General features: G+C 35.7%; 1 protein-coding gene across 1 annotated transcript in view; it reads left to right on the top strand.

Annotated features, from left to right (window-relative positions):
- Positions 1-15,874, top strand: part of SPAG16 (sperm associated antigen 16) — a 678,503-nt gene that overhangs the window by 608,598 nt on the left and 54,031 nt on the right. The window lies entirely within an intron of this gene.

The following is a 15,874-nucleotide window of genomic DNA, read 5'->3' as shown; positions in this document are numbered from 1 at the left end:
AATGTTTGGAAATACTGAATATTTTAGGGCAGTACTTTCTCTTAAAGAAGACAAATCACTTTTATAAATACCCATGTGACATTTAGTTTCTGAAAGTTAAGAATTGTGTTTATTTTGTGTTTATTATCTAACATTTCTGAGATATCCCTGCTCCTAATCAATTCACCTGACTTAGTAGCGACTCCGAACACATGATTAAAAAGTGAATGCAGGCAAAAGTCTGTTGGAAGGCAGATAAGGATTTGAATCATGGTTGTACAATCTAGGAACAATGAGGTCTTTGTCAAGTTCTTTAATCTCTCTGCCTCAGTTTCCCAGGAATATTTTTTTCTTTTAGAAATTTGAAGAATTAAATGAGATATTTTGAAGTCAAAAGCACAGACCCTGATGTGTGTGGGCACGAATAGCTGGTGTCTAGCACACAGTAGTTCTATCAGTATTTGTTGGTTTGTAAGCCTGTTGTTGGACTGAAAGAAGATATTTGCACTCTTTTGATTGTGCTTAAAAAGCCTCATATCAACTGTAACTTTTAAAAAGTACAATTCAAACTATTAACTTTGCTCTGAGATGTCATATAAAGTAAAAATACAAGAGGTAATTTCTTTTGAAGCCCTGCTATTTGGAAAGCCTGCCTTTCCTTGAGAGGAACAAGGTAAAATATGATATAGACTTTCCCCTCTTTTATGTATGGTTTTCTGAAATTGATTCTCCTTTCTGATTGAAAAGTCTAGAATTTGTTGGCTTACGAGGGATTTTGGAAAAGTCCCATCTGCTTCATCAGTCATTTGTCTGTTTGATACTAGATCATCAGCAGGGTGGGTTTCAGTCATGGAATGAATGATCTGACAGTCAATTAATTTGATGTCTTTTGTGTGCATGTTCCTGGAGACTATGGTAGGAACAAGCATAAATAAAAAATAGAGTAGCTATTTATCCAGGTGCAATTTGATTTCACCTGAACTTGTGTTGTCCATGTTGGAATAGTGTTATCCATGAAAATGAGTTAATTGGTAATGTATATGAGTTCTTAAGAAAGCTAGGTTGAGTTTGTTTGATCCAGGAGCACTTTGGACCTTCAAGCTCCCACAATTTTCTTACACGAAGTTACTAGATGTGCGTTGCATATTTGAGCTATTCAACTGGATACATGTGTATTATGTGATAGTTCGATTTACATTTTTAAAACCTATTTTCTAAAACTTGGAAGTTAAGCTCATGAGATAAAGTTTTAATCAGAATTTTTTAATTTTTCCTTTGGTGTTATTGTTCAAAGCCACTTTTGAATGGTATTTTACTTTGTAACTTTTTTATGAGAATTTCAATTCATGCAATAAAAGCATATGTAAGTTAACATTCATTGATTTGTTAGTTGTCAGAAGCGGGTGCGGGCACATATCTATGTGTGTTTATTTAAGCTTGAAGTCATTGTTCAAGTAACTAGCCTAAATGTTCATTATATAGATAAGAAAACCAAGAAAATGAAGCTAAGTTATTTGTCCAGTCAAGGACAACAAGATGGTTAGAAATGTATCAATGTAGAATCACATCTTTATGACAGAAGAACAATAACAATTCTGTGATGCAGAAACAAATGTTTCTTATTCCATTCTATGTGAAGCAGGATTGTTCAAAGAACAAAGCTGCCTTTGAAGGGCGGATTGCTTCCTCTTAAATCAGCTCTGTGGGGTGCAGAATATGACACGAAGGAGCCAACATTGCTGAAAATAAAGTTCAAAAGCTCTAAAATTATATACAGTCCTCTGGTGCCAATCCTTAAAAGAATCATTATTTTTATGTATATTCCTAACTTGTCTTCGTCAGTTGCTCTTTGGTATTTTTAGCCAGATTAACCTTCAATATTCTTTTATTCTAATTCGGTTCATCGAACAGCCAAATAGATAGACCAAATAGTATTTTCTGTGCTAAGGAAGCTGTGACTCAAACGGGTAAAAAAATGCAAATTGAAGTTAATGGATGATTGTTTTTCAAAGTAATGTAGTGAATGTATACAGCTATAATCTATTCAGGTGGGGGGAAATGTTTATGGAAGTGACAGTTGACTATGTGGAGTGTTGCAGATGGCAAAAATAATGCTTAGAAGAAAAGATCAAAAAGGAAGTTTTAGATTGTGCTATTTTTCTTTTCTTGTTGGTTCCTGCTGAAGACTGCTTTCAGGTAGGATTTGCTTCCTCTCGCCTGCCTCAGTACATACATCAATGCAACACTGGCTGGCCTTCAGTGGTATCAGAGCTTGCTGAAATATCACACAACTATAAAAAGCTGCTGTGAGCAAAGGTCCCCAACTCTGGCCCTATGTTATCAATGAGATGTCAGCTTGAAAGTCCAGGTAGGTTGGAGCTGATGGAGAAAAAAAGGGAGGGAAGAAAAATGAAAGGCAGGAAAGACAATGAAAATAAAGTTTCTGGGATAAGCCCACCTCTATCTTTTAGCTCCAAGGGAATAGTGTTGAGGATAAATTAGAAACATGGAAATGAAAGAAGAAAAATGAAAGGGTGCTGCCTTATGCCAGTTTTCCCAAAAACCTGAGATGGAGGCTCTTGGAAAGCGCTCTTGGGAACACCTAAAGAGAATGAAACAAATTTTGGATGAGGGAGAAGGTGCAATTTGTTGGCAAAAGAGGCCTTTATGGCTCCTGCAGGAAACTTGAGCTAGAGCAGTCATAGTGAATTGTCTAAAGTCAACACAAGGGGTTGGGGCCTTTGACATTCCATTCTATCCCCCAAATCGCCTAGCTGTTCTGTGCTAAGTAGGCTTAGAAAAAAGGTAAAAAGAAAAAAAATCATAAGTAAGGTAGCCTTAGGTGAGGGCTGTTCCTGCAGCTGAATGGTCCCACCGTGGGCCATAAAAAGCCAATTCCCACTGGCTGGGGAAATGTGTGTTGACACTGAATGGGGGGGTGTGGGTGGAGTATCACAGCAACCCTTGGAGTTTAGCCCTATGCTGTGCAGATTTATTTGCCTCAACCTAGTAAACACCCTAATTGAGAACAGTACTTCAAAGATTTCAGTTGGTGTTTTTCCAGGAGAAACTTGCAAGAGTGGAAATTATTTCAGATGAACTACCATTTCCACCAAGACACTTGCTCCTAACACAATCAGTTGCAGCTGATATTTGCAGTATTTTCCATGGTTAACATCAGTACGGTCTGGTGAAATGACACAGACCCTCAATTCCTCACAGGTGTGAGTGTCTGTTCATTGGGCCTTTCAGACCTCAGTAGCTTTGCTTGTCAACTTACTGTCAAATTGCACAGGAGGAAAACCACAGAATGCCCAAAGTGAGTCACTGGACTAGAAGGATACCGTTTGCTGATGAGCTTGGGTAACAGTGGTCCCTCTTCCTGATGATCAGGCCCCATTACTTCAGCGGTGGTGGTGACTTCTCTGACTTCCAGGCTCTTGACAGAGGAGCATGCAGTGACTAGGGAGCAGTCACAGGTTAAAGGCTAATGGGATGCTTAACTCTGCCCACTAGTTGAAGAAATCCCCCTGGAAATTATACCTTCATTGCTTAAAGTTTCAGGGACAGGAAAACTTAGTTGCACAGTAGATTCCCAAGGGACTAATGTTAAAAGTGGTGGTTCCTTCCCTCATCTCTTGGTGTTTGAGTCCTTTATTCCTTTCTACTGAGGACACTCAGCACCTCAGTCATGCAAAAGAGCCTCTGGGATGCAGTTTCAAAAGACCAGTCCCTGGCTCTCACCTAGCCAACTTTGGCAAGATAGAGGATATGATAGGAATTTCCTGTCTTCCTGTAATCATTTGCAAGTTGCTTTACTGTGAATAAAATCCCTGGGACTGAGATTATTTTGTTTTGGACTTTGTACAAATGCCCTAAATCCTCTGATTATACTAAGTCAAAGCAGAAAAAGCATACCCTTACCTGGAAAATACTCACTTTAATCAAGAAGGGTTGCCTCTTCTAGACTGAACCATTTGACACAAAATAGCTTTGTGGGACTTTGAGGTGTATTGATGGCTTAAAGAGCAGTATTTGAGAACGGAATCCCAAGATACTTTATCTACATGTAGTTCCATGGCTCTGGCGTGCTTAATGTGCTTAATGATAGGTAATGGCTAACAGCAAATGGCCAAGACCTGTCTTTTATTTTTTTTCTGCTTGACAGTAGATTCTCTCTTGGGGGTAAGGGGAGGGGGGGCATCATCATGTGCTCATGTGATTTAAAGATGTGCTTACACCCTGAGACCAATCTACGTATACTCCATTCCACTTATCCCCAACATTTGAGTCTCTCTCCTTCAAAGTCCCTGAGAAATCAACAAAACATGTTGTACTGTAGAGGCCGTATTCTTAACTCAGTTTAATTCTCTTTCTACATAAACTACAAATCAGTGACCTGATTTTTGCTTTAACACTCACACACTGACCTGACCCACCAATGAAACCAGTTTGTATTCTTGCCATTTTTGTCACTTACTGATTTGGGATTCCCCATGTGGTCATAGGTGGAAATTGAAGGTGGGTGCACATTGATGAATAATAAAATGATGGGAATGATTTACTTTGGAAATCAACAAGTACTTTATTTCAAGATTTTCTTCCATTCCTATCTGAAAACAAGGGGGAAACTAGGTGATTAAAGAAGTACTTGAAGTCTTAGGATAAATTTTAGTTCAAGAACTTGAACTCTCTGTAAAAATTAAAAGGTTATTTCTTCTAAAGCAAAATGATTAATGCTAGAGACAGTGAGGTTTTTGTCTAACTAGTGTAAGTAAAATATACCATTCATTTTAAAGATCATATATAAATAAAGTTACATTGTTATATTTGAGTTCATTTCAGTTTATGTACTATGAAAAGGGTGTCAACAGAATTGACATTCACCTCTAAAATGAGTAGAATCCATTTCCTGCAACCCATAAGAAGATCCAGAAGCATTATATAGTTGTATGTCTATATTTACTGAAAACCACAACTATTTGATTCTCTTATGCCCCCAATCCCATATGTAAAATTGCTGCTTGAGTAGTTTTATTGTTTGTTCATGCTTTGGACCACTATTACTATAATAATTACCTTATATTTATGGTAAGTAAATAAAATTTAATTGGAGCACAGTATCTTCATTTCTTTACATATTTTTATGCTATTTACTTGCTATAATATTACCTAAAGTATTAAGATTTTTCAGTTTTCAGACCCTATGCTAACAATTTAACTGTAGTTATTTGGGTAGACAATTTCCTCTTTCTAGATACCAATTTCCACATCTATATAAAAAGATGCCCTGTAAGATCCCATATATATATATATATATATATATATGTATACGTATATATATATATATATATATTTGACTTAAAAAATGTGTACTGGTTACTATAAGGATTAGGGGAAGGGAGGCAGAAGTAAGAGGGAAAGTAATAAGGCAATGGCACGAGTGATTTGGTGGAGTGTGAGTCTAACATGTACCCATATAGCCCCAAAATTATAATTAAAAAAAGGAAATTAAAAAAATGACACAGCAATTCCACTCCTAGGGGGTATCTACTCCCAGAACTCAAAAAAAAAATTGAAGTGACACTTGCACTCCCATGTTGATAGCAGCACTGTTTACAATAGCCAGAATATTGAAAAAATCTAAATGCAAAACAAAAAAGAGTGGATGAAGAAAATATGGTATTTATACACAGTGTGTCAAAAACAAGCTCATGACATTCACAGCAACATAGTTGGGACTGGATGGAGCTAGAAGGGATCCTAAGTAAAATAAGTCAAAAGAAGAAAAATGCATATTCAATCTGTCACTTGTATGTAGCATGTAATGCAACTAGTGACAAGAACACATAAAGCCAAACTTAAACGTTAAGTCTGGAAAATTATTATATACATGAGGAATCCAGCAGGGAGTGAAGGGGTGGGAGCACAGTGGAGTAAAGTGGTGGGCCCGAGGTGCAGGGTGGGTGCACTCAGATGGTAACGCTTGAGGAGGACCTGGGCTTTCAAAATGCAAACAGTGATGTAAACAAACATGACCTCAAAAGCTTATAACTTTTGAAAACCCCCATTAAGCCTGGCCCATATATTTTGACAACTGATAATATCCAACCCAATCCTTATTAACACTGCTTAGTATGTCATCATTTTTTTTTGAAGCATACAAATGACATTTCATCCAGCAGAAATTTCTAATATTGAGTGAGATTCAAAGCACAGAAATGATAAACTACAGCTAGTAAATGAAATGAAGCAGGGATGATTGTTTCAGCTCAAAGAGGAGTGGACTTAGTAAGGCAATACTTAGGCGTTGATAGCATTCCTAAGCATTTGCCTGACATTGAGTTAGCATTTAAGATGTGACTGAGTTGTCTTTGTTTTTTGGTTTTTTTTTGTTTTTTGTTTGTTTGTTTTCCGGGATGGGGGGAGGGCACAGGTAATGTAGTAGAAGGTAGGAGGTCTACCATTTGTTCATCACAGAAAATTAAAAAGTAAACCAAAACAACTGTTTCTACTACAAGAGTGAACATTTATTCACTCTTCAAAGCTCTACTGTTGGTCTATAATGAACCAGACATTGGATAAGGCTGGTAAGGTAAAAATTTCAAAAATGACTAATATTAAATTTTATGAGTATAGGATTAAGATTGGATGGGATCTCTTAATCAAGCCAAAAATATGTTGCAGTTTAGCCTCATAATTTTAATGTCTCTCAAGACAATCTAACCATTCTGGGGAATGTATAGAATTTTTTTTTTGCAATACACCTCAGGACTTTAGCATCTATAGTTTAGCCAAGCATATATTTCCACTTGAAGATAGTCAAGCATGTTTATTGGTTCTTGCTAATACCAAACTTATCTATTTCACACAAAATAGTTCTCATCATAGGTCTCTCCATTTTAGGAATTGACACTCCAGTGTTTAAATATGACCTTGATTTGTTTTTTCCAATTTGAATATATGTGCTGCTGAAGTGAGCATTGACCTTGGCTTTTTGTTTTTAAGATTTACTTATTTATGCATACAGAACTGGGTATAAGCCAGAGGAGTAGGGTGGTGAGAGGATTCACCAGAGACAGAGTGGGGTGCAGAACAGGCAGACTGATGAAGTACACTGCTGAGGGTAGCAGTGGGCAGGACAAGCGAGGTCTGCTGCACCATGTAGATCACCTCCTGGGCAGGATCTAACTCATGCTGAAGTAGCTTTAACTTCTTAGTGCTGTGCTTTAACCCACTGCGACACCAGGGAGGGCCTGACCTTGATTTTTTTTTGAATTACTTTATTTAGATGATTGACTTGCAAAAATGTAAATGTTTGATATATTTTTAATTTGAGTTTGGAAACTGCCATGTATCTATGACTACTGTGTATGTCATATCCATCATCTCTTTGACTCTCCCATCCAATTCACTTGTCTCTGGTAGGAGTACTTAGCATTGTTAATAAACACTACACTAGTCAGAGTTCTTTATGACTTACTCATCTGTATAACTGAGACTTTGACCCTTTGACTAAATCCTCCTGTTTTTCCCTCCATACATCCTTCAACCAAAACACTGGCAACTGTCATTCTTCTCTGACTCTTGAGTTTTTGACTATTTTAGATGCTTCATGTAAGTAATATTCATATAGTGTTTATCCTTAGGTGTCTGACTTATTTCACTTATATTGCCCTCCAGGTTAATCATGATGTCATCAATGATAGGATTTCTTTTCTATGACTGAAAATATTCCATTATATGTACATACTACATTTTCTTTGTCAACCCATTGACATTTAGATTTTATCAATGCCTAATATAAAGAAGGTTGCAGTGAACATGGGAGTACAGAAATCTAGATACCTTGATTTCAATTTTATTGGTACTGTGCCCAGAAATAAGATGAATGGGTCATATAATAGATTTATATTTAAGATTTTGGGGCAACCTCCATACTGTTTTCCATAGTGGCTATACTATTACATTCCAATCAGCACTTGTGTATGGGTTTCTTTTCTCCACAATCAGGTCAACGTTTACCTTTATTTTTTAATAACCATCTTAACAGGTGTAAAGTGATCTTATCCTGGCTTTTATTGTATTTCCCTTATTGATTAGCAATGTTGTTCTTTAATTTATATCTGCAGTAGGCAGAATTCTAAGATGATATATGATGATCTTTAATTCCTCTGGAGTGTGGACAAAATACGTGATCATAATGGAATATCAGTGGTGAAATGGATTTTGTAGATACAATTTAGTTATCTACTGGCAAGTTTTCTGGATGGGCTTGACCTGGTCACATGAGCTCTTTACATCTGGTCTAGATACTAGATACAGAGGAAGTCAGAGATACAGAATTGCTAAGGATTCTGCTGCTGAAAAGAACAGCTGCCGTGTTGTAGAGGGCCATGTGGCAAGTAAAAGCAGGTGCTCTCTAGAGACTGGTATTGGTTCCTGGTTCTGTCTGCTACCACAGGGAACAGAAGTCTGACAACCCTTGAATGAAACTTGGAGAACCTTGATCCTTCTGTTAGTTGGCAGCTTGATAAACACCTTCCATGTGGGTCTTCAGCCACTGGACTCCTGACCATAGAAATAGCAAGATATTATCTGAAGCCACTAATTGTGCATAATTTGTTACATAGTAGTAGAAAACTAATACATGTTGTGTATAAAGATTGGAAAGATTGAAGAAAAAACAAGAGGATAAGAGAGTAAAAAACATGAGCAATTAAGTCACTCATGGGCACATTCTCTTTGGGACTCTGTGCCTTAACTTTCCTGAAGGCAAATCCACATCATTCTTTGTTCTGTCATTCACTTCTGTTCCCAGTATTTGGAAGGGTCCACATTTGCACATATCCCTGTGTTTCTCCTCTCCTATTTATCATTCAGCACTTGTGATGTGTGGGTGTTTTTTGTTTTTTTCCCCCACAAGCAATTTCATTACAGCAATGGGGCCTTCTACAGTCTTAAGTTCTTTCTCTAGCTGCTTGAAGGTAACATTAGATCCTGCAGGTAAACCGCTCAGTCCCACAAAACTGATCACCCTCTTCCTTCAGATGCCAATTTCAAGTTGAGTTTGTCACCTGTGCATCTGACTGACAGGCTGTAAACTCAAAGTATCCATGATCCCCTCTTCTGGTTTGATTAATTTACTAATGACTTAGAGAACTCAAAGAAAAAAATTTAACCCTGACCAGTTTATCATAAAACTATATGATAATACTGATAAATATCTAGGAAGAGAAGCAGAAAGTGAGGTGGATAGAACAATGTATAGTGGTGCAGTACCTCAAATTTCTGGATTCTTATGGAGACTTTATCACATTTGGATGATAATCGGTAATTCTACTACTTGCTGCTCTTTCTAGAGACTGGGCAATGAGACAGAAATTCCAAGCTGCAGTTATGGCTTGGTCTTTCTGGTAACCCTTTCCCACTGTGGAGCCTTCCCAGAGTTATCTAATCACATTAAAAGACACTTGCCCAGGAAATACCAAGAGATATGGAAACTCTTTATTGAGAACCAGAATCAAGTACCAAAAAAGCAACAACAAATTAGAATGAATGAAAGATGTTCTTATTATGCAAAGTTTTAGAACTGTGCCAGGAATGAGGGCCAGAAGCCAATATCTGTTTTCTATTTTCTCCATTTTACCTGCCCAACACCATTTTTTTTTTTTGCCAACTTTTAAAATCCTAGTTCACAGTTCTAGAGAGATGCACAGTACCTAGAGATCACATTTCCTTTTTAAAGAATTTATGGAATCTTAAATGAATCAGAATATAATAAATATTACATAAAGAAATAGAGCAGTTTTCAAATTTATGTGAAATATTGCAAGCATTCTTAGAATATAAATATTTCAGTTTGTCCTGCTAGTTTCCTATGTGTGTCTAAAGCATATTGAGCATATTCTTGCTCCAGAGGATTGATGTGTGTGACTTCATCCTTCTTTGTGCTTATTCTACACCCATATTGCCAGAAAACATTTTTTTTTTTTTGTACCTGGTAACCAAGTAAAATCAGACCATCTTGCTCAATATTAAAGATGTATGGAGGATCACATTTAGGCATAAGAGATACAATAAAGTGAAAGAAATATCAAAACAATAGAACTTACCCCTAGAGGGTGGGATCATTAGGGGAATAGAAAGCAACATTAAAGTTTGTATTAAGCACTCAGAATAATTTGAGTACATGATTCTCTCCCCCCCCCAAAAAAAAAAAGAAAAGAAAAAATGAGCATAATTCCACCAAAAGGGAGCAAAAATAACTTTTTTCACTACATTGAAAACTTGAGTGCTAATATTTAAAAAATTGGGCACAAGACTAAAAAATATTTGAAAATCTCCCACAGAATAAGAGATGGGTACAGAGGGAGAGGCATTAAAGGTAACCCAAGAGGTGTTATATTCAGCAGTCCCAGAAAGAACAAATTAAGTAAGGAAAATAGGAATATAAAATATCCCAGAATTGAAGACCCAGGTCTTTACATTCAGATTTCTGAAAATCTAGCACAATGAGTGAACTAGTAACACATACACAGATAAATGACATATTTTCTAGTATTCTCAAGAGAAAATTGTATGAGAGAAATTCTAAAATACTTTTGACAATAAATCTAAACCAGTCACCTACAAAAGAATGCGAATCAAACTAGAATCTTGGTTTATCAGAAATCCCAGATTCTAGGAGAAATAGTAATTATGTTTAAGTTGAGGAAATAACTTTTAATATAGATTAAATAGACAGCTTAGTTTTAATCTGACATAGAAGAAAGTTTACCTTCAATGTGTTTGTATTTCTCAGCATGTTGCTAAGAAAAAATAATCTAGCAAGAGAGCTAGATTGAGTTTTTGATGTTAATCCAAAATTTCATTGCTAGAACTGATGGTAAGGACATCTTCTGTAGTTTTATAGTTTTGTGTCTTACATGTTTTAATATTTAATGTAAGCTACATTCTAAGGAAATATTTAATTTTTGTGTAAGATGTAGCATAGGTATTTTACTATTTTGCATGTAAATATTTAGTTTTCATAACATCATTTGTTGAAGAGAATATCCTTTCTCCATTGAGTATCACTCATCAAATATTAGTTGGCCATGTAGTAGGTGTTTTCAGTTCTGTCCCACTGGCTTATGTGTCTAGGTAATTTTGTATATTGGATTTTTTTTTGTTTGTTTGGCCAGTTTTGATTGTCATAGCTTTATAAGAAAGATTGAAATAAAGAAGTGTGATATCTCCAAATTTATGCTGCTGTCTCAGGATTATTTTGGCTATTCAGAATCTTTTGTGGTTCCATGCAAATATGAGGATTTTATTTTTTATATTTTTGAAAAATGCCCCTAGATTTTTGATAGCCATTGCTGTAGATGACTTTGGGTAATATGCACTTTGAATAACATTAATGCTCAATAAACATGTACTTTTACATTTATCCACTTTCTTTCATCAATGTCTTATAATTACAGATATTTTTATCTCCTTGGTTCAATTTATTTCTAGTAGTACTGATGCTATTATCAATAGACCATCTTTCAGTTCTTTAAATATATGAAAAACTTTGATTTTATAGATTGATTTTATTCTAATTGGCATCATATGTCAGTAATTACACTGTTATCCTTGGTAGGTTATGGAACCTGCTGGTCTAAGTCAACAGGTATGCTTTAGATATAATGGGGTATTTGATTTGAGCAAAAATTTAAAACTTTCTATTTAGTTAATCTAGTTTCTACTTCAGAATGGCCTCTAAATTCACTCCCAAATTTGAAATAAAACATAACTGAGTAACTCCCAACATAGAAAATAGTTTTACTGAGCATAATTTAAAAAATTCTCAGCTAGCTTTAAGTTTAAATAAGAAAAAACAAACAAGACAGAAAGAACCCATCAGTGACAATGAGCTTAATATATTCTTAATACCCCAATGAGCATATTCAAGTAGCTTGTGAAGAGTAGAAAGATTTTATTTCTTACCTTAATAATAGTGGGTTTTCTATTTCCACCATAGAACTTTCCTTTTTTCTTACCCATATACTTTTACTAACAGCACATTTATCAAGTACCATTTACTGAAAATATTATTCTACATTCAGGAGAGTACCAGCATATCTTTTAAAAGGAGATATGTGTAGATGCTGTGAATTTGAATGACTTTTCAAAACTTGACTTTCTTGTGTAGAGGAGATAACACTTAATAAAGTCAAAGTCTTCTCAATTGTTTAACTTTTTAAAAATCAGAATGTCATGGCTTTGAAATATTTGAAATAAATACTGGCTTACTACTGTGGAAGTTTCAACTTGACTCTGCTCTTAAAAAGCTTTAAAAAAAATCAAAAGACAGTTGAGTATAGAAACAAGTCTTTTTTGTAGATATGAATTGCTTGGAGAAATTATCATTTTTACCACTGTAATATGAACTTTTGACAGATTCTTTTGAAAAAATATACTTTATTCAGTAAGTTCTGTGCCTTTTTATAAAATTAGCCAGAAGCAAGGTCAATATTTTTAAAGCTTAATGTTTCTCTTATTTTTAATAAGAAATGGAGATCAATGTTAAACTTGAGTCATCTTTTAAAATTTGATCTTATCTCAAGTATCATGCAATTCATATTCATGTATGGTTTGTGACATGGGGATTTATTATTTATGTCTATATGCATGACTCTATTCTTGCGGCTAAAGTACATACAAAGCTAGAACACTGAAAACTTTGCTTGTAGCTTCAAACCAGACTATCCTCTGACATCATCCCTGTCAGAGTCAAAACTGATTCACCAAGTCCAGTTGATCTTACCCCTCAATTCATGTAAATAATTTCCCTTTGTTTTAGTACCTTGAGCTATTACTTTGCACATATTTTACTAAGACATTCTATTGAGCTTCAGTTTAAGTGAGTTCGTTTTTTCTTTCTACTCATTTATCATCAATTTTTCACATGCCTATTCATACTTTTTTGTTAGAATGAGATAGTAAACTTTGTCTAATGGAAGGTACAGTAGACCAGTAATCCTCTTTGGCTAATGAACTAAGTAATCTGAATCTGCTTTCAGAACCCACTTTTTCTAATATGTGTAAGAAAGGTGTCATAGAAGGCTCTTTCTTTCCCATTTGAGTATCAACAGTTTCTGGCAGACTTTATTAAGGTTGATATGCCATTTGCCTGGGATATGAGCTGTTACTGCTATTGTCCCTGTATTAAACACAGGTGCAGATGCTCAATTTCTGATTTCTTAGGTGTGATAATTCCCATTCAGTTTTAGTGCTAAGCAACTATCCCAGACCCCATCAGGTTCTCATCTCTCCTTTTTCCTCCTTTCCTACTAGATTTAACTTACTCCTATAGCTTTACTGTCACTTTTTTTTTTCACATGCTATGTTAAAATAATGCAACTTACATAAAAATGTGCAAATCCACAACTATTGAGTGTAAAATATGATAACTTATAAAAGTGAGCATATCCATGAAACCATTACCCAGGGTCTCACAATACTTCACAAGTCCTCTTCCAATTACTTTCTGTACTCTCATCTACAGAGGTAACCGCTATCCTGACCCCTTAGCCTTTTCAGGATTTGGGGGAATTGGTAGCTTCAAACTTCACTGAGGATCCATAGATCCCCAAACACCAAATTGCTCCATCAGATTTGTTGCTGGGCCTCGCTACTGAACTCTGACGGCTTCTCCAGTAGAAGGTGACTCTCTCATGGTACTGCAACTGACTTGAGTTCTCTCTGAAGATAACTCAGTAGTGACTTAAGACTAATCTATACTCATCGCCCTCTGGACATCCTAAAACGCCATACATTAGCTCTCACTGTTATTGAACTGCACACAAATGAAGATTATACAGTATATATTCTATAGCCAGCTTCTTAATGTTCAACACATATGAGTGATTTTTTTTAAACATTGACCATAGTTAATTCAGTGCTTTGCAATAAAGAGTCCCATTATATGACTATGCTACAAATTATTTATCCAATGTAATTTTGACTAGCATTTGAGTTGTTTCCAGGGTTAGCCTCTTAGAAATAATGCTGCTTTGAATATTCATGTACAAACTTCCAGAAGCATATACACATATTTCTGCTAGGTTATGATTAGGTATGAAAGGCTATGTCATAGTATTTATATGTTCAACATTAATAATTGATACCAAACATTTATTCTAAGTAGTTGTGCCAAATATACTCTAAAAGTTTATGTGAGTTCTCACATGCTTTCAAACCATTCTTGTGAGTCTTTTAAGTTTCAATCACTCCAATGGTCGTGCAGAAATATTTCATTATTGCTTTGAATTTTCATTTAGCTGATGACTAATGAGACAGCAATATTTCAAATATTTGTCTGGTATTCTCTTATCTTTTATCTGGATTTAGTCTCGTATATTTTGGATTTTATAGTCATTATAAATCATGACAAATTATGAGACACTCCTACATAAAGATGTGTCTGTGTCCCCTCTTCTTGAATCAATACAGGTCTGTGATTTCTCACAGCAGAATGATGAGGAAGTAATGCTGTTGATTTAAGGCTAGGTAATAAAAGATTCTTCCAATGAGATGATTCCAATGAATCATTATCTCAAACTTGCTTCTGAAGCCCATATGGCACCTTTGGCACCCTCTGGGCAACAGGTGAGCCCATTCTTCGAGCTTTTGTCCATGAGGCACCAGAGGTGTGAGTGAAGTTGCTCTGAACCCCGGTGCCTCAAGATGACGTCATTCTGCAGCTGGTAACATTGAATGACTTTTGTTGACACCTCCTGAAACAGAAGAATCATATAGCCAAGTCTGCTTGTAGTCCTGACTTTTTACAAAATGACTTGCAGTGAAATGCTAGTTAGTTTAAGCCATTAGGTTTCAGGTTGTCTTCATGCAGCAATTGATAACTGAAATAGAATTTGTTACCTGAAATTAAGAAGCTGTCATAATAAAACCAAAAAATGAGGCATTGAATTTGGCAATGGCTAACAGTGTCGAGGGAGCTATTGGTGAAGACTCAAAAGAAAATGAGGAAATTAGTATTGAAGCTAGAAGAAAAGGCATCTTTGTTATGTAACTGTGGGAAATTTGACAATACTGTTGCCTGTGGTAACATGATAAATGGGAAACATATATCTAGTAAGCTAAGGAAGATTCTGGGTAGAGTATTGCATATGCTGTCTGACTTATTCATACCTCCTGTAACAAAATGAATGAGAAATCTAGATAAATGTGCTAGAGAATACAGAGTTTGGTTTTTAGTAGAATTTGAAGAAAACATGAAAACAAAGGTTCATAAGTCTTTACATTAAAAAAAAAAAAAATCCCTGGGCCCTCCCTGGTGGGGCCTGCTGAGGCAGGTTAAAGTACAGCACTAAGAAGCTAAAGCCACTTCCACATGAGTTTGATCCTCACCTGCCCCAGAGGTGATCCACGTGGTGAGGAGACCTCTCCTGGCCTGCCCGCTGCTCCCCTTAGTAGTGTACTTAGTCTGCCTGTTCTGCTCCCCACTCTGTCTCTGGTAAATCCTCTCACCTCCCCTGCACCTCTGGCCTGTACCCCAGTTCTGTATGCACAAATAAACAAATCTTTAAAAAAAATCCGTAAATTAAAAAATAATGCAATGTAAAGTCAAATCCTGGGTATGTCTCATGAAAATATTGTCTTTTTTAACTCAGGTGTGACTTTAAAATTCCTTGCTAAAATTCTAGCAAGATTTAATTTACACTTCTAAGTTAAACAAAAAAGTCTCTAAGAATGTAAAGAGTGTATTTTAACCCCTCTATGCTAAACCATAGTGTTTCTACAGGTATTGTTTTAAAGTTATTGTCACAATAAGCCTTGGGTAGAAACTGTTTAATCTCAAAGTGTCATGAACTATTTTGTCTAATGGAGTAACTTACAAGTT

Source organism: Condylura cristata, unplaced genomic scaffold (assembly GCF_000260355.1).
Source record: "Condylura cristata isolate star-nosed mole 26May11 unplaced genomic scaffold, ConCri1.0 scaffold00002, whole genome shotgun sequence".
In the NCBI taxonomy this organism is placed as follows: Eukaryota; Metazoa; Chordata; class Mammalia; order Eulipotyphla; family Talpidae; genus Condylura; species Condylura cristata.
The sequence above is the reverse complement of the archived record's forward strand: the minus strand, read 5'-3'. Positions and strand labels throughout refer to the sequence as shown.